We start from the raw sequence: 18,989 nt of genomic DNA, 5'->3' as shown, positions 1-18,989 counted from the left end.
GACAATGTTGAATTTTAAGTATATTTACTTAATTTTCAAACCTACTCATTCGTTCTAACAGGTTTTGCCACAAATTTCAAAAGCACCGGGACAGGGCAGCCCCCTCCCACTCTGCGGACACCGTGGCCGCGGCCCAGCAGTGCCTGCTCTGGGGCCCTTGGCCGCAGAGGGGTGGCCCGGCCACCGTGGGACCGCGGCCACCAGCACACGCACCGGGAGCTCAGCACATCCATCTGCCTCGACAGCTTCCTCTGATGATAACCCCGCGCTGACAAAAACAGATGCTCCCGCACAATAAAGAATAGCACACCTGGGCTTTTCCTGGGGTAGCTGGCTAAATTCAGTAACTCCGGGAAATACATCATTTCTCTCCTGCGCCCCCTTCTAGGAACTCGCTCGGCGTGCGGAACGCCTTACTAATAAGACGGCTGCGGACACGGAGCACACCTCCAGTTAGGTGCCGAGCCACAGACACAGTCCACGCTCCCCCCCGATGCCCTGTCACCCCGCACCCGTACGCCCGTCACCGCTGTCGTCATTTGATAGGTGACAAGTTCAGGGCACCGAGAGTCAGATGTCCTTTCTAAGGACATCCGCCGCGTTCTGGCTTTCACCACCACGGCCGTGTACAAAGGCCTGCAAGGCCGGCGGGCGTCTGACCCCCGTCTGTGCTGCCTCCGCTCCAGCCGTGACCGCCCACAGCCGTCCAGCTGCCGCTCCTCCCCAGAGCGCTCTGCCCACACCTCCCTTTGTGTGGCCGCCACGTCTCACCATCCAAGTCTCTGCTCACACGTCCCCCGCTCAGGATAACCTTCTTCAGACCATCTTCAGCCACGGACCTCCCCCTCCCCCAGCAAAGGCGATTCTCTCCCAAAGCACCTGTCACCAGCACTCACAACACCCCAACACTGACCTGTGTCCCCGCCGGGATGAGAGCCCCTGACCCCTCCCAGAGAGGCCCTCGGTGGCTCTCGGTGACCACCCGAGTGCTCACACAAGGAACGTGCTCTGAGGACACCGGCCCATGGCACTGTACTGCGGTCTGTGGCAAAGGACACCACGCACACGCTTTGGGTGTGACTTGTTCCCCAACTTGACAGCTCCACTCTGAGGCGTCTACGGCTCCTTCCAGGAAAGTACAGGTCGCCCCTAGCGGAGAAGAGCTGGGATGGGGGGACGGGGGCCTCTCGCCTCCCTGCCGACATTTCTGCCTGAGCGACAGCTGTAGCCGGACAGTCTCCCGATTCAGGACCCAAAGGGCAGGCCAGGCAGGAAGGGTTCATGCACCTTCCTCAGCCAGGTACTGCCCTCCGACTTCCCTCTGATTGGCTTTATGCGACTAGAAAGCACACAGACCGAACATTCTTTCCCTTCTCGTTAAGAAAATGACTAAACGCAGCCATCTTCCACCCTGCGTTCTCCTCTCAGCCACACAACACCCCATCACAAGCCCTAAAGGACTGACCCCAGTGTCGCACAAATGTCCCCTTGTTGCCTTTGCCAGTCTCTGACAGTGTTTCCCCTCGTCCGACTGCCCACACGGCTGTCACCGACCTCAACCCCTTCCTTCCCCCTGCCCAGCCCGGACGTCAGCTTCTCTGGAAGGCTCCGAGCACGCCGTGTCCCATGCACAGAGCTCCGAGGCCACCAGCTCAGAGAACAGCACTCCCTCCAACGGCACTCAGTGCCCTCAGGCTGCCCCCTCGCTTCTGGGGCTTCCTCTCTAGCCCCCCACTCATATCCCACCCCCATGCCAAGTGAACAACAGGTCCCCAGCTGCCTCCAGGAGTCTCCGTGCCTACTGCTCGGGCCAGAACGCCCCACCCCTGGGCCACTTGGAGAAACCTCACAAGCCTCCGTAGAGGGCTTCGCCCACCCTTGACCAGATCAGGCGCGGGTCCCAGCCTGTCGGGATGTGGTGAGTGTGGCCAAAGCCCTGGAAGGTGGCCTGGCCCTCAGGATGCTGTACCTCCTTCCTCTGGCCCCCACCCTCACATGAGGCGTGGCTGTCTGCGCACACTTTCCATAAATGGCAAGGCACACAGTCCAGTCTCATCATCACCACAGCCTCACTGTAGTGAGCCCTCCGCGACGGTGGAGTGTCCTGACCGCCCTCAAGCAGGGCCAACAAGGCACTGTCCTCCCCACGATGCTAAGGACAATGCTTCGTCACCGTGGTGTTCAGGAAACATGACGGCACACAGGTCTGTATTTATTTTTACCACATCTTGCCCCAGAAGGACTTCTACGAGTTTCCTGTGTCACCATTACAAAGGCAGCATGGCATGGTGAGCGGTTACAAGCCCGCACCAGTTCCAAACACAGCTGGCCGAACGCAGAGTTCTCCTGTCTGCGCGCCCGCCGTGCCAGTCACTGGGCCGCCCCCCAGGCGAACGCACGTGCCTGCGCCCTCGGGGCATGAGGGCCTGCTGAGGCAGTCCGTCAAAGCACCCAGCACAGTAGCCTCCAGTAAGTGCTACTATCAGCAATATCATGATCACACCGGCCGGAATCTCCAGGAACTTAAGTGACTCTACCAGGCTGAGCCATGATATGAAGGCAAAGCGACACCCCAAAATAAGGCCAATCGACACACACGCACGCGTGCACACACGCAGAACCACCGTAGATTTTCTAGCCTTGACAAAGCTTATGTCATGGATCACGTACCCTCACTGAGGTGGTGTGAGCAGTCACACACGGGGAAATACTGTCAGCATGCTGGTTCCTGGCCACTGTCACAGTGTCAGATTTTGTGTCTGGTCCTTTGGGAAGTTCTTTCAATTTAACAGACGATGAATGTCAAGCCTTCCAGAGACAGTGACTGGGGGCTGTCAGAGACTGGCAGTGCCCACAGGGAAGCGCGTGCTAAGCCCACTCGCCTGCTCTAGGCCCAGACACCATAAGCTTGTCATCGGCTGGCACACTGAACACTCAGAACACTGCCACCTGAGCGGGGAGCACCTTGAGACCAGCCACTCTGGCAGCTCTAATACCCATCGCGAAAAATAGAAACAGGCAGTAGAGAAAACCACCTCCTCAGACACACAGGGATTGCAGAAACCGAGCGAATCAGCGCTGAGCTACGTCGACCCCAGACCAAAGGTCTGTGGCCACCTGGAATCTGACACACGGCAGGTGGACTGCTGTGGCTGGGACCCCATCTCTAGTCCCGCCCCCTCCAGAGACAGCTTTGTGCCTCTGAACTAACAAATGCCAACGATCATTATTCAGGGCTCGCTATGTGCCGAGTCTGGTATGATCCCAATGTGAGTCCCTCCCAGTGGTCCACAATAGCTTTGTGAATGGTGGTGTCATTTTCCCTACTTCTGGAGAAACGGAGGCTTGGGAAGATTAAGTAACTTCACTCAAGGTCATAGATAGTAACCAGCAGAATCAGGTCCAAACTGAAGCAGTCTTGTTCCCAGAGTCTACACTCTTAACCCTGGGTATACTGTTCCAAATGAGGGTTTGGGTTATGTATAAATCTGTAAAATGATGCTGACTGGACTGAAGGAAAACAAGGATGCTGACTGGACCAAAGGGAAACAAAGATGCTAAATGGACAGGAGGGAAACAAGGATGCTGATTGGACCAGAGGAAAACAAGGATGTTGACTGGACCAGAAGGGAACAAAGATGCTGACTGGACTAGAGGGAAACAAGGATGCTGATTGGACCAGAGGGAAACAAGGATGTTGACTGGACCAGAAGGGAACAAAGATGCTGACTGGACTAGAGGGAAACAAGGATGCTGATTGGACCAGAGGGAAACAAGGATGTTGACTGGACCAGAAGGGAACAAAGATGCTGACTGGACTAGAGGGAAACAAGGATGCTGATTGGACCAGAGGGAAACAAGGATGTTGACTGGACCAGAAGGGAACAAAGATGCTGACTGGACTAGAGGGAAACAAGGATGCTGATTGGACCAGAGGGAAACAAGGATGTTGACTGGACCAGAAGGGAACAAAGATGCTGACTGGACTAGAGGGAAACAAGGATACTGATTGGACTAGAGGGAAACAAGGATGTTGACTAGACCAGAAGGAAACAGGGATGCTGACTGGACTAGAGGGAAACAAGGATGCTGATTGGACCAGAGGGAAACAAGGATGCCATTTGGAACGGAGGAAAACAAGGATGCTGATTGGAGAAGGAAACAAGGATGCTGATTAGAGAGGGAAACAACAATGCTAATTGGACCAGAGGAAAACAAGGATGCTGATTGGAGAGGGAAACAAGGATGCTGACTACACTGGAGAGAAACAAGGATTCTGGTTGGTTCCTCACCTTTTTCCAGTTACAATTTCATCCTTCACCAGGAGTATGGCTCCAAATTAAGATTTCTATCCAGGCAGTAATTCATACTTTAGAAAATATTCATTTATTAGTCCAAGTGCTTATACTTCTCCAGGTAGACAGAATAAGTATGATCACCTCCATCTAATAGATGAGGCAGTTGGGGGTTTAACAGTTGCCCAAAGTCACCCAACTAGTACATGGCATCTCCAGAAACTCTCCATAGTTCTCCCCTCACAACTCTGGCTTTTACAAAATAAAAACTCAACTCAGTTCCACAAAAATGTATTCAGTTGTGTATCTGACAGTCAGCCCTCACCTAAGACCATAAAAATGCTTCTACCCAGAGGGGGAGAGGAAAGGTAAGATAGGAGTGAAATACAACATGGCTGTCCACACTTCACACGTGTTTGCTCAACTCATGCCAAAGTTTGGGGAACATCTGCAACTTCTGTCATAACCACAAGACCGAAAACGATAATGCCACGATAACATGTTAGGTGTGCAATTCGAAGAGATTCACACGTCTCTGAGGACTGACAAAACCATACGCCCAGATCCACAGGCAACGGAGAAGGAAGCCAGCTGCGAACGGATCCATCTGGGAGGGGGACTCGGGGCTTGTCTGTCCGGAGAGCACCGCTTCTTGGCTATGCTAGACTTCCCCCCAGGTGCTCAAACACGGGGTCTGCTAGAGGACCCTGGGGAGCTTGCAAAGACACAGGTCCCCAGTTCTGATCCGATAGGTCTGTCAATAATCTGCCCTTTCAACCGGCACCCTCTGGAATTCGGCTACCAGCAGGGCTCAGACACTGTCCACGACTGCTCACGGCTGCCCCGTCCAAGGACAGCAACAGACCAACCGTCCAGGGGCGGCTCTTCCTCAAGTCATCCAAGAGGGTCAAAATCTGAAAGCGGCCCCTACTTTTAGTCCCTTTGATTGGGTAGTAAACTACAGCTGAAAGTTCTAAAACAAGCAAGAGCTCACGACCACTCACGTATTAAAGTTCAGCACTGAAATGTCCCATCCCCTTTTCTGCCTGAGACTCAATCCCTCTCTTCACCCATCCAGATACCTCCGAACAGCCAGTGCCAGAAATGCCCGGTCTGTCAATAAGGTAAGAGTTTTCTAAACTACTATCCATATGACTCAATTTGTCAGTAAAAACTGCCACCAGCGCTGTGCTTGCAGAAAAATGCCCATAAATGCATTATTGCGACGGGCAGATCGATGTCTATAATAAAAACAAATAGATTTAACAAGTGGCTGCTTCTCCGAGTGATGCCATTGGTGGGCCGCGCATTCAGGCTCGCCCCGGACTTCTGGGAACGAGCCACAGAGCTCGGGCTGGATACTCTGCTGACTTCACAAGTGTTACGGGTAGGAAATTATTCTAACGAGAAAACGTTCGAAGGAGTAGAGTGAACACACAAGGAGACATTTAGAGCTCTCGGGGTTCCTCTCGTGGTTACCCGCACACACACACACACACACGACAACAGATTTAACTACCATAAGAAAATGTCTCTGTAGAATTTGTAACTGGTTTTACCATAGCTGCATCACTGGCCAAACGAGTTCACTCCAGATGGGGGGAAGGGGACAGGAGGGCTGCCAGCCTCCTTGGAGAGTCCCCCACTCCTCTGCTATGCCCCCTAGTCTGACAAAAAACAACTTGTGGTACAAACAAACAGGTTTCAGCATTCAGCTCGTGGGCAAGGATGTCACCGCTGTGGGAGCGGCCCCTGAGATAGCCCAGGCATCTAGCTATTTAGCTGGAGCAGACACCAGGAGGGTGACCTCCACTGCCAGGGACTCGGTGCCCTTTGGCAAGACACCACCTGTGTCACATTCACATGTGAACCTGAGCAGCCCAAATCACCCGATTCCTTCAAAGGTCACAAAAGGTCACTAAAATGATTTATTCCTCTTAGACAGTTCGCTTTAACAGCTATGTAAAGAAGTAGTGATTCATTGTATACGGTTTCCCCAAACCCTATGGCCCTCCTATATAAGCTGCTTGTTTGCTTTTATTACTGTTAAGTTTCTTAAGTCAAAAGAAAACTAGACTCTTTCTTTCCACTGACCAACAGAGAAACACAACACACATCTTGCAATAATTTGTCTACAACCCTGAGTCTCAAACTCGCATCCACCTATGCCCCAGACAGGCACCCAGAACTCACCGAAGGGGGGAGATGATCAACCACGGGAAACGTGAATTCCTGAACACACCCCACATCCACGTTAACCACACACACACTCACTTCAGACCAAGGATGGGGAGTGGTTTGGTTCATTTATCACAAACGTGGATGAAAACGATGGTACACAACCTGCTCTCGCCCATTGGTAACATTGTAATTTATGTGTCTGATTTTATACTCTTTCAGGATTTGTTTAAATAATAGTCTGTGATACCACCCAATCTCTTTCAGAAAGTAGCTGAGTCGGAGGTTATCACCCCAGGAAACAGGCCCAGGGAGGACTGTAGCAGGGGTCCCGGGAGCTCAGGGCCCGTCAGAGACTGGAGCCCGATGTGCATGCCTGGAGTCACCGAGACACACCAGGAAGTCGGGACCCTCGGGGGAATGGACCTAGGAGAGGAACTCCATGCCGGGAAGGGCATTCGGCAGGGTCACAGTGAAGTGTGAAAACGAACCTGACGGTACTGCTAACAGATGACCACAGGAAAGATTTCCACAAAATGTGCTTTTGCTTCCTTTTCTTTTCTACCAAGAATAGACTCTCAACTGAAAAGGGCATCGGTGCCCCCAAAGGGGGGTTGGAATAGAACAATCTTGGTGGTTTGAAACACTGGCTTCCAAATAACCTCTGTAAAATTAGAAAACCAAAGACCATTTAGTAAGTTGATATTATTAAAAAATACTGAGAACAGCGAACTGCGCTGGGTCCCTGAGGCCTGGAGGAGACACTCAGCGGGACGTCAGCAAGGCCAGTTCATCCGCCGGCCTGGCCCCCCAGCCCTCTCTGTAGCAAGGGTGCAGGGAACCTGGGGACAGAGGCCTGAGTGGAAGACAAGGCCCAGGTGAGGCTCAGCGGATAGCCAGTCAGGACCCAGGGAGAGAGGGCGGCCTGAGAATCTCAGCAGCTGAACAAGAGATGTTAACCAGTGTGTCTGCACGGGGGCCGTATTTCTTTAAACCTGGCTCTGCACCTGGGAAGCCTTTGTAAAGCAGTGTCTAATAACAGTTAAGCCTAGCTCCTGTAATACAGACCTTTGTTAATGAAAAGACTGTTCACGTAGAAAAGTACCTGAATATACTGGACTTGAGGCCTGGTTCATCCAGCCCCCAGACTGTCAGACACACAGCTCTACTATTCAAACTCTAACTGCAGACAACAGCCCAGGAAGCAAGAACCCCTGTGGGACGAGGCCAGCCCTCCCTGCTACTTGCAGACACTGGGCCTTAAGTGTGGGCTGGTGTGAACTGCCTTACGGGGTAATGCCATGTGAATTAACCCAGTATCAGCTGCCAGCTTGAGTCCAGGATTACACGGTTTCCCTAAAATTGTTTTATACCCCCACTCCCACCCCACCCCTAAGTGTGATAGGCTTCTGCGTATCTTCTTCACCTCCCTGAGTGTTTAATCCATTGAGGACTCAGGAGAACCACCAAACCATCTATCTCCTAATCTTGTTTTGGGATGCGGCAGCGAAGCCTTCCTTAGAGACTCCTCCACAGGTTCGTATGTAAATAACCAGGCCCTTCTTAGCTCTTTACCTTCTACAGCTTTGCCTACTACCTCAAACAGCTGGGCCCTCTCTGATAACTGTCTACTCAGCCAAGCAAAACCTGTGCTCACTTACATGAAATGTGTCTCCAGGACAGAAAGCCAGCCACTGAGCTGAGGCACTGAGGGTAAACCACCCGGGATCCAGAAAGCCAGGAACTCAGACAGTGAGGAATGTAAGGTTCAGGGCTGCTCTCTTGCATTATCACAACTTGGGAACTGTGCAGCCTGGTGCAAATGGCTCTCAAACGCCACCTGTTTACTCCCAGTGTCCATGGAGGCAACCTGGGTGCAATGGATACGAACACTGGCCACGATAATGAAGACCCCCACTTGGTCCTCCTCTCCACCTGTCTCAAACAAGAGAGAAATGTGGAACTCTGCACACAAGGAGTATGTTGAAGGCTTGTTGCTAGAAAAGGCCCAAGGAGGGGCTTCTGGAAGTTTCTTGGGAACTTTAGGGGGAGTGGCAGCCCCCTTGGCGCTGGCAAACAGGAGAATGGGCAGAGATAGTGTGGAAGGTGTTGGCCAGCTGGAGGTAGGGCAGGATGGCCAGGTCCCCACAGCAGGCCACTGTCACTGCAGTGCGACTTGGAACAGGAACCCCAGACCCCAGAAAGCTGGGCTCATGTGGGCACACCTGAGCATACCTGGGCCCCCTGGGGGGTAGGAGGCGGGTCAGGGCGGGCTCCGCCAGGACAGTGGGGTGAGGGAGCCCGCAGGGCCACTTGGGCTAGACTGTCCCAGGGGCTGCAGAGGTCAGCTCTCCCCAGAGAGAGCCCGGAATTTAGGCAGGAGGGAGGCAACCCAGACACTCACCGCCTTGCCCAAGGCGCCGACCGCGAGCAGCTGCGAGCGAGCGCGGGGTAGCGAAGAGGTCTGGGAGCGCGGGTAGCCTGGGCATGTCCGGGGCGCGGGGGCGGGGCCGCGGGCGGGGCGGGGCCTGGACGCGCGGGAAGGGAGACGTGAGCACGCGGGGGCGGGACTCAGAGCGGGGCGAGGCCTGGGCCGGCGGAAAACAGGCCTGCACGCGGGGGCGGGGCCGAGCGCGGGCTCCTCCTCCCCGCCCAGGAGCACCAGCTGAGTGCGGAGCATGCCCAGTGCGGTGGCGCCCGGGTTGACCTGGCTCTGCGCATCCTCGCTGGTCCAGAGGCTCTGGCCTCCCCCCTCCGCCTCCGGATCTGTGCCTCAGTTTACCAAATGCCAGCCCCTTCACGTGTTGCCTTCGGCTGCTTGCCACGAGAAGTGTGGCGCCAGGTGCACCCAGGAAACATGTGGCTAGTGCCCTTGCGGGGGTAGCTGGGCGCTGAGCATGGGCTTCTCCCACAGGGTTGGCAGCAACCTGAAGGACCCAGCGGGGCACCATTCTGACTCAGTGCCAAGCAAGCAAAGGGCCCTGGGTCAGCCTCTAGTGCCTGTGGTGGGAGGGGGCCACATAGGGCCCCCTCGAATGCTGCCCGGCCACTGAGACCTTAAAGGTCTTGTGCAGACAGAACACAAGAGTGATGCATCTACAAGGAACACCTAGGACCACCAGCTGGACAAGCAGGAGAAACACAGTGTGCCCTAGACACCTTGATTTCAGACCTCTGCTTCCAGAAACATGAACTCTAACACGTTTGCTGTTTCAAGGTACCCAGTTTTTGGTATTTTTATGGCTGCCCTAAGAAAAAAAAAAAAAAGACACATTGTATCTAACTTGATTGGCATAATGACCCTGGGGAGTGGTATCTTCCCTGAGCTGCGGGGGAGGTTTCATACCCTTTGACAATTTCAGCGTTTCCCATCCCTGAGCCGCATGTCCTAAGCTCCTGTACTATGGGCCATCTAGGTTCTGTTTTCTTAACAGGAAGGACATTTTGGCCTTCTCAGTCTGTACAACTCCGCTCTTGGGATTGGCCCAATATTCATACCTTGGTGACTTGCATGACCCAGTGTATTAAATTGTTGATGAAATGTTGTTCAGAGGACCTCGCCGTGTTTGTTTGTGAGGAGGCCGGTGATTCTCCACCAGCTGCCCCGTGCGTCTTCCCCAGGCCCCCTCCCCAGGCCCCCGCCCCAGGCTATATCGTGGGTGAGACATTTTGGAAGTAGCTGCTCATGGAGAGTGAATTAGGCCCTTGATACCCAGTGGTGATCAATTCAAGGCACCTGTTCCCCGGCGAGTCTGGACACAGCCTCAGAATCCTTCTCAGCGCTGCACTGGACAGCCATAGCCTCTGTCACTGTGCCGCTTTAGGAAACTTTCAACAACTGTAATCTTCAAGGATTTTTATAACAATCTACTCCGTGCGAGGCCTGCACATGGGGTATACGCATCAAGGACAGCAGTACACCTCTTCTCCTATAGTCTGTTATCCTGGGAACTGGGTCCCCACAGAGCTGAAAAGGGAAAATAACAACAAAATCGAACCAGGAGACCTGCTGGTGTCCTGATATGTATGTTGTGGTGTGATTTCACCATGAATGCATAAATCACACTTTTCTTTTTACCTGCATCATATTTTCATACGAATTCCTAAACTGTTAATAAAAAGAGGATAGCTAGTGTTCACATCTCTGATTCCCACCTCGCGACAGGAAGGCCAGTGTAGTGACCCAGTGGCCCCTTAGGTGGAGGATGCGATGTCAGGAGGGTAGGTGAGGGACAGAGGAGAGGGTGGCGTCCAGGCGAGGCGCATGGGCCTGGCCCGCCTGGCGGGATGAAGTCGCCCTTGCTGAGGAGGCTGAAAGACGCTGCAAATGCTTCACAAGGGGCTCCGGTGTCAGGAGCCAGAATGAGGTCTCAGAGCCAAGGGGACAGGAGAAGGGCCACTGCCCCTGCCCAGGGACTGGCCTTGCTAAAGGCTAAGACTCTGAAATGTGGTCTCTCGGACTCTCCAGCAAGCAGAACGAAAATCCACACCCCCGCACTTCCTGGTGAATTCTTCCCTTTTTGGTGAGAATTTTCAAGAACTCAAAGAATTCTCTCAAAGCTCCCCCATTGTCCCTTGTCCCATCACACTGAACCCTCACCCACGTACACTTCCTGTTGTTAAAGCAGCACAAGCATAGGTCGCCCCGGGAGCCGGACAGGTGTGCAGGGAGCACAGGTGGGGGGCTGAGGCTGGGCCTGGGCCTCCTTCTCTGCAGGATGATAGCCTTGTACCAGGTGGGCCAGGTTCCTCTGGGGGTCCCATCTTGGGTTAATAAATCCCATCCCATTCTTCTCCAGACACAGGGAGCCGTGCAGGACGTCTGCAGAAGAGCTGGACAGCCGTAGCTGCACGTCCTCACTTCGCTCTGGCCTCACAGGCCTCCCCGGATGTCCTTAAGACCAGCCAGCTTCCTTCTGGGCCGTGGGAACAATGTTCATTTGCATCTCCTCTTTAAACATCCAAATAGTTACCTTTCAGGTTAAACAAATGAACATGACATGTGATTGCTTCCAATGATTTGTGGCCCAAGAAATGTGTTTAATAAGCCTCTCTCCCAGCTACTTTTGTGACATGAGAGACCATTTACAACAAAGCTGTCTTCAGTAGTCAAACATAATCCCCACTACCCTGCCTTGGGGAAAAGAGGGGATTTGGTAACGATCACATAAAACCTTGTGTGATTTGAAAGCCCCCAAACTCTGGACAAACGTGCCAGGGCCGTGTAACAAAAGAAACATGTTAGGGAGCTTGCACTGTCGGTGTTTTACACACGGTTTTCTTTTCTGATAGCATCTCCCACGGAAGGCTTTGCCGATTAACGCAATTGATTTTCTCAGCCCCCCGTGTTCCTGTAAAGGTTGGAGCCGAGAGCCGGCCAGAGTCAGCACCTTGGCCCTGGGTGGTGCTGTCCCCAGCGTGTTCAGACAGGGGAGGGGGCCCCAGTGGTCAGGAGCAGGGAAGTGGGGCCAGCAGGACCGGGGCAGGTGCCAGGTCTCTCTGATTACACGCTGATCTCAGCAGAGGTGGAGCCACTGTGGTGCGTCTGCAGCGCAGAGTGTCATCCGCAGGCGAGACCCTGGTGTGCCTGGCCCTGTGCTGCGGGTGGCCCCACATGGAGCTCACCTGTTGAGCACCAGGGTATCTGCTTGGGTTCAGGGGATGATGGAAGGAAAGGCATGAAAGAGGAAATGAACTGCATCGGCTTTCTATCGGGTGAAACGCCCCCACAGGCAGAGACCACTGTTATTTGTGGAATGTGGGTCCGTTGTCCAGTAACCACGGGACAGAGATCACCTCAGATCTTACCTAGCTTGTCCTTCCAAAATGTGGCGACTTAGAAAATTGAGTGCCCAGACAATGTATATAACCCATGTAAACAAGTGAATGAGAGTGCATCTTCTGCCCGGCCGGTGTGGCTCAGTGGTTGAGCATTGACCCTGCACCAAGAGGTTGCCGGTTCGATTCGGTCAGGGCACATACCCAGGTTGTGGGCCCCAACCCTCAGTGGGGGGCAGCAGGAGGCAGCGAGTCGACGTTCTCTCTCATCGATGTTTCCATCTCTCTCTCCCTCTCCCTCCCTCTCTATCTCTCTCATATCAATAAAGAAAAAAAGAAAAGAGTGTACCTCCTGATGTGTGTGCATTTGGGTAGACCGGCTCGAGAATGGCTTGGGCTTGGGGGGGGCGGCCGCCTGCCTGGGCAGTCTGAGTGTGGATAGCTCAGGACGGGGGTTCGCTGGATGCTGGCCTTTTGGAAAGAGGCGCCTACACTCATTACGAAGTGTTTTTGATCCATTTTCGGGAAGGGCTTTGTTTCTAACACACTGTTGGCAGTTTGGGCAGAATCTTTTAAGTGGTGTGAAGTGCACCTGGGCGCCCGGAGGAAGTGGGTCGCCCCGCCGCCTCTGCCTTCTGGGATGAGCAGAAGCGCCTGGCTTTGTGTGACTTGGAAATTAAAGCAAGAGACATGGGGATTTTGATGCTGAGATTGTGATCTGTCCTCGTTTGCTCTACCTGGGAAACTACAAATGAGAATCAAGACAGGGAAGCCCACCATACCAGGTGTTCTGTCTCAGGCTCCAAAACATTCATCTGCAAAAGACGAGCAGTGTGTCCCTTCCAAGGGGAGTTCTCCCGCCTCGTCCGAGGGCACGGAGCCACTGAGGAGGCAGAAATGGGGAGGCGGTTAGCATGTGAGCGGCAGAGTGGTGCCGATGATACAGTGGCTGTCTGTCCCTTTGTCCTATTGTCTGCTAGCATGAGGTAATCTGGGGGGTCAGGAATGAGAGTGAAGTCCCTCCATCTGTCTCACCAACAGCCACTGGAGACACAGCCCTGCTTGGTCCAGGAGGCAGAAGAACAGGAATAGGACCGAGCGGCAGGGAGCGGGAGACCGAGAAGGTTGGGTGACTTCACCCCCAGGGACGGGCATGGTGAGGAGGCCTCGGCAGGTGTCAGGAGGAAGCCACGTCCTAAGTGCCTTCTTAGGAATAAACTAGTGCAGCTCCGGGGACCAGAGGCTGGGCCAGTTCTCCTGTGTCACCTCCAGATATGACCCATCTCTGCCTGTGGCCACAGTGCTGCGTCCTTCTGCCCTGCCTCCCCAGCACTGAAAAAGATTCTCTCTCCATCTTCTGCTAGACCAGAGCCCCGGGAAGGGCTCTGTGTGGCCCAGCACAGGTGACCAGGACAAACTCTAGACCTATCAAAGTGGCCGGGGGGATAAGGTACCATCCCAGCCAGTCACGTGTACCTGTGTGGCCAGGAGAAGAGGGGGAATGAGGAAAGGAATGGGATGGTGGTAAGGACAGGGTTAGATCAGGTAGAGCGCCACTGAGCTCGTACCTGCCTGCTCACTGTGACGGACAGCCTACTGTGGCCCAGCGGGCTCCACCCCGCATGCTCACTACTCTCTCTTTAGTCTGAACAAGTATTCATCACCAGGGGTGAAGATGGGGTGGAGGGGTGGTGGGAGGGGCAGGGCTCTGCTCCCTGCAGTCCCATTGCCCCATCTCCCCCCTGGTGGAAGAGGAGGTCTCTGCCTTAAATAAGTGCCCACGAGGATGTGACTGTGCAGTCGGGACTCTGTGCACAAGGGGACCCGTTTCAGGAGGCTGGACAGTGAAGACAACCTGATGCCAGCCCAGAACACTCTCCTAGAGTTGGACTGCGCCCCCACCATACCAAGCAAAGCCTTGCCAAATCTGGGACTCAGTTCTCTGTCTTAGAAATGAATCTTAATTAGTACTTGATTCATTAAATTGCTCAAACACTAGAAAGATTGGACTCAGAAATTAACATCGCAGTAATACCAGCTGACAATTATTGATAGCTTAATAAGGGGCAGGCCCTGGGCTGGGTACTTGATGCTTATCACCTTTCTGACTCCTCACAACAACTGAATAAGGCAGGTAACATTATTATCACAGTTTTATAAACAAGGAAACAGAGTGGTTGAGTAACTTGCTAAGGTCACACAGCAGTGAGTGCTAGAATGGTTTGCACCCCGGTTTACTATGTCTTTGATGAATAGAAGCAGTAGGGGAATGAGCACGGCGTTTTCTGGGCCTTGTGGGGACATTTGTGGCTCTTGTCGCAAGCTCTATTATGTCTGTTGTATGTCTAAATCACCCATCGGTCATTGCTGGACCAGTCAGGTTCTTGCCTAGGTGGACATTTAGTTATCTCCTTTGAGGGCACCAGCAGGGCCCATGTGACTGGGACCATCATGGCCGTCTTTGCCAGGAGGGGATTCCCATGGAGATAAAGAGAAAGGCTGAAACCCACACTTTTGAGCCCCTGGATCCAGCCAGACCTGAAGGTAGCCACTCCTGAACTTCTCATGTCTGCATGACAATGAATTCTTTTGTCTGAATAAACAAGTTTGAGTTGTTGTTTTGGTAATCAAGGCTTTTGAGCAATGCAAATGTACCTGGACACTGTGCTACCCGTCTTTGTGTGTATTATCCTTCTAAAAGCTCGCAACGTCGTGAGATGAGTCTCATTATACCTATTTGATAGTGAGGTGAGTGAGGATGAAAGAGGAAGGTTCCTTGTACACAGCTACTCAGCTATGAAATAATAGAGCCAGGACTTAGTTGTGTGCAATTTCTGACCCCCAAGGACCAATATTTTCTAAGAATATTCCTAATTTCTCAGAATATAAGATTAGGGAGGGGGAAGGAAGAAGAGAAGAGGAGAGAGGGAGAGAGGAGAGAGGCAGGAAGGGAGGGAGCAAGAAAGAGACAGAAAAAAAAGAGTCTGTTAGCATTTTTGAATTGAGGAATTTAAAATCTTTTGGTGGCAAGTGATGATGGTGTATTTCTAGGGCTTAGGGATTTTACCTTGCTATTTGTTCTTCAAATAAAAGAATCAGAGTTGCTGACTTAGTTTAAACCAACTCCAAAGACTGTGGAGTTGACTGCTGATTAAAAACTTGTCTCTCTCGGTCTGAGACTGGAGCAGAGGATCCGACTTCCCCGAGTGTGTTGCTTCTCGCGAATTTGCTTTCCATTTGCAGAGCTGGAGAACGCCAATGATTGGGAAAATGTAACTTGATTATTAACAGGCTAGAAATAGTGTCACTTTGGCATCTACCCATGCTCGTGTGATAAAAATAAATCGGAAGCAGTCTAACTGTGAAAGTGAAGGTGATTTTGGAACCATTCGTCTTGCCGTTACTCTGGTCACCCCGCGTGAACCAGTCTGTGGGCTAATTCCAGAGTTAACAGGCTCCCAGATTAATAGAATCTCGAGGTGACAGTAATGGGAAAGGTCACTTTTGATTCAATGTGCTTTGCCATTTGTGAATTGAGCCTGAATCTTTTCAGAAGTCAACAAATTCCAGCCGTTTCATTTCTGCTCTCTTGCCGAGACGAGCCATCATTTTTAATGGTTAAAGCTGCATTACCTTGCATTTTTCAAATCCTCATTGTTTCATTTCCTCTCAGTTCTGCTGTCTAAAACTTTTTTTTTCCCCCCCAACTCATTTTTCCCTGATTATTTGTTCCTTCATACATATTCTGCAGCCACAACCCTGGGCCGTGGAGCAGGGGGCGGGGGGCTGGAGGGGAAGGAAGGAGCCAGGCTCTTCTCACCTTGTTAACCACGAAAAGATTTTCAGATTTCCATCGACTTAGCAATGAAACCGGCGGAATCGGGCTGGAGCCGGCCTCTTGCATCAGTGGAAATGGGGACTGTGATTGCTACGTTGAACTGTGTGCTCGGATACACTGGGAGTTTCAGACTATTTTTCAAACTTCCACATAGATAATGTCGGAACATTTCCGAAATGGGATGCTATCATCAGGACACACTGCACCAATCAACGAGCCTCGGGCCGCGCGGCGTGGAAGGAGGGGACTCGGGGAGAATTTCCATTTTCATTCCCTGTGTCGACAGCCTGGTACCTTCCCTCCGATTGCTCTCTGGCTTCGGGAGGAGGCCCCGCGGCTCCCTGGGCTGCACTCAGAAATTAGCTCCACTGTCATTGGCAGAGCTGTTTATGCAAGTATCTTTTCTGAATTGCTCCGAAATCCGAAAGGAGGCAAACTTGGACAGTTTAAGACAACGGCAAGAGGGTCCTGGTGATCTCCCGAGTGCAGCCCGGGCCGTTTGAGGCTCTCTTGTCGAAAATGCAATTTCTTTCCCGTGAATTTCCTCCGGTCTATGATGCTTCGTCGGGAAACGCGCTGCCGTTTTGGAAGGATTTCTTCCCGATGAAGCAGCTGACAAAGGTCATATGACAAATATGTTCCTGGGATGATAACGTTTTGATTAGATATGCCAGGATCTTCTATCCTTCCCTGGGATGTCATATTCTAACATTTTCCATTATTTTAAGAAAATCGTGTAAGCTGATGCGATTCCGCAATAAGGCTTGAGTTTTGTGGCTTATTTTCTTTGCTGTAATGTGCTAGTATCGTGGGCATCGTTGCAGGGAATAAATGAATCTTCCCCAATAAACCAAAAGCCTAAAGAAGCCCCTGGAGAGGACAGGATGTCCATAAAAGTTGAAATGGATTTCATGATATGGTATTCAATTTAGTATAATAAGTAGAATTCAAAAATAATCCAATCTTCCCCACAAAAATACCTCTCTACTAATCAAAGGAAGGCTGACTTAGTACCCAGACCAAACACATGTGGTTTAATCTGTGCCAACATGGACTTATTAAATTATCTATTTTCCTCCATTGAAATCTCTCTCTCTTTTTTTCTCTCTCTCCCTCTGTCTGTCTTTCTCCTCAGCCTTGAAAAATGGGCTCCTTAAAGACAACGACCAGAAAGCATTTATCAAAGGCCAGCTCCGATTCTACAGCCTGTGGAGGAAAGGTCTGTGTGTACGCTTTTGTAGTTCTGCCTCGAAGAGTCTCAGGAACAGAAAATCTTTCAAAAATGATACCAGGAAGTTGACATCATGAAAGGTTCTCTAATCCTGGTATTGGTACAAAAAACAAAGCCTCCCACCCCCACCCCTCTTCCGGCTCAGCACTAGAACAAGGTGAGAAACCGCTTAGAATTCTGATGGGGGCCATCGTGGTGCACTGAAGAAAAAGTGGGCACCTAGGGGGACATGAAAATACCCAGAGAATGATCGAAATGGGCTCTGGGTCCCTGTGCCACTGGGGTTCATGACAAATTGGCACCGAGACAAGAGAGCAGAAATGAAGAAGGATGAGGGGCCCTCAACCCACGAAGGTGTTGAAACGTGGTGCTCCGACAGATGCAAGCTGCTAAATGATGTCCCCAGAAATCGAGATGATCTAATAAGTGCCATAAACTACATATTTGCCAACATAAAACTTATAAATCTCATTTTGGAAACTGAAGGTTTGGGAGTTCGTTTTAAAATTTTTTATTTTATTTTATTTTATCCCTAAACTTTTAATAACGTAGAAATGAAAAATAATTGGTACATAACCTGATGCAGTTTATCGATCGCACCTTCATGAAATGTGCGTGCATACACATTCATTTCATTCTTAAACAAAATGAACCTTACGCAGTAAGTAAAACTATTTGAATGTCTAGCTCAAAAGATGCTTTGGTCATAAGAGTAAAACATTTTTTTTAATTAGCCACCCAACGCCAATGTCTCCAGGTGTGTTGCCCCACCCCCGCCCCCACCTGCAAGGTCCTTGGCTAGATCCAGTGTTTCAGGCCACCCCTCTGTCCCTGAAATCTTTACCCAGTGATTGGAACTGATGAACTGTAGCTTCCTTTGAGCCAAACTCTGCCAACAGAGACTTCCACTTGTGTTTGTTATGGAGCCAAAATAACCTTTAAATAATGAAATGTTTTAGTTTGTGTTGGTGGCCCAAGAACCTTGGCTTACACTCCTCAGCAAGTTCACCTCCCAGGCATCCCTAAAAGACTCAGGCTCCAGCCAGACCCGCTGCCCTCCTGGGTGAAATACGACTCTGTCCACTGAAAGTACAAGGTTGTGACTGGTCCACCCATGTGTCCTTGGAAGCTAGGACACTGTCTGACGCGTAGCAGGAGCTTCGTAAACCTTTGGTAGATTAAAACAGATGAATGGAGGACTCATGCACATTAAGAGTAGAAGCCAAGACAGAGCTGGGAATTACAGCCTGGGGGCTGGTCTGGTTTGGGAAGGACTCAAAGCGGAGCATAGCGTGAAGGGGGCTGGGATTCGGACAGGAGGAGCTCAGGAGAGCAAAGATGGGGGTCGGGGAGGGTTCTGAGGGGTCTGGAAGTCTAGCCAGCAGCACCAGTGTTGGACTGGGAGCCGTCATCAGAGGAGACAGCCTAGGTTTCTGAGAGGAACGTAAGTTCAGGGTTTCTGGCTCTGAGGGTTTCTGACACCCGTGTATCCCAGCTAGGACAGGATTGGGTCTCCAAACACAGGGGACAGGGACGACAGCCAGCTGATTCCAATGAGCAAGAAAACCTTCCAGAAAGACCTCAAAGAATGGCGAGGGTTTTAAAAAGATTTCTTTTTCCTTGATGAATCTATGGGGAGAATATGTAGACAGTAGATGGGCCAGTACAG

The 18,989-nt window shown here is 51.7% G+C and overlaps 1 protein-coding gene across 1 annotated transcript in view; it reads right to left on the bottom strand.

Annotated features, from left to right (window-relative positions):
- The window catches only part of MGMT (O-6-methylguanine-DNA methyltransferase), a 224,784-nt gene extending 215,864 nt beyond the window's left edge, over positions 1-8,920 (bottom strand). The window contains exon 1 of the mRNA XM_036265402.1: positions 8,878-8,920. The gene's annotated coding sequence lies outside the window, so the exon portion shown is untranslated. The remainder of the gene's footprint in view (positions 1-8,877) is intronic.
- Positions 8,921-18,989: the final 10,069 nt, after the last annotated feature.

This window comes from Molossus molossus, unplaced genomic scaffold (genome assembly GCF_014108415.1).
Source record: "Molossus molossus isolate mMolMol1 unplaced genomic scaffold, mMolMol1.p scaffold_m16_p_17, whole genome shotgun sequence".
Classification (NCBI taxonomy): Eukaryota; Metazoa; Chordata; class Mammalia; order Chiroptera; family Molossidae; genus Molossus; species Molossus molossus.
This window is presented reverse-complemented; position numbering and strand designations above follow the sequence as displayed.